General features: G+C 22.9%; 1 protein-coding gene across 1 annotated transcript in view; it reads left to right on the top strand.

Annotated features, from left to right (window-relative positions):
* The window catches only part of LOC113975151 (puromycin-sensitive aminopeptidase), a 32,684-nt gene that overhangs the window by 28,068 nt on the left and 4,363 nt on the right, over window positions 1–253 (top strand). The window lies entirely within an intron of this gene.

Genomic DNA, 253 nt, shown 5'->3' with positions numbered 1-253 from the left:
TTTATTAGAAATATTATTTATTATCAATATGGTTTATTCATTAGAAATATTACTGTTTATGACAAATCTTTATCATCACTAGTATCAGATATTATAGATATTATTTATTATAAACATTGTTCTTTATTATAAACTTTGCTATTTATTTCTTAGAAATGCCACTATTGATTTTTCCAGTACCATAAATTACTGGTCTGGTCCCAAATTTAACAAAAATCTGAATGAACTGGTCCCAAATTAACAAAAATCTGAA

The sequence above is a fragment of the Neopelma chrysocephalum genome, unplaced genomic scaffold (genome assembly GCF_003984885.1).
Source record: "Neopelma chrysocephalum unplaced genomic scaffold, ASM398488v2 Primary Assembly neopelma1_134, whole genome shotgun sequence".
Classification (NCBI taxonomy): Eukaryota; Metazoa; Chordata; class Aves; order Passeriformes; family Pipridae; genus Neopelma; species Neopelma chrysocephalum.
This window is presented reverse-complemented; position numbering and strand designations above follow the sequence as displayed.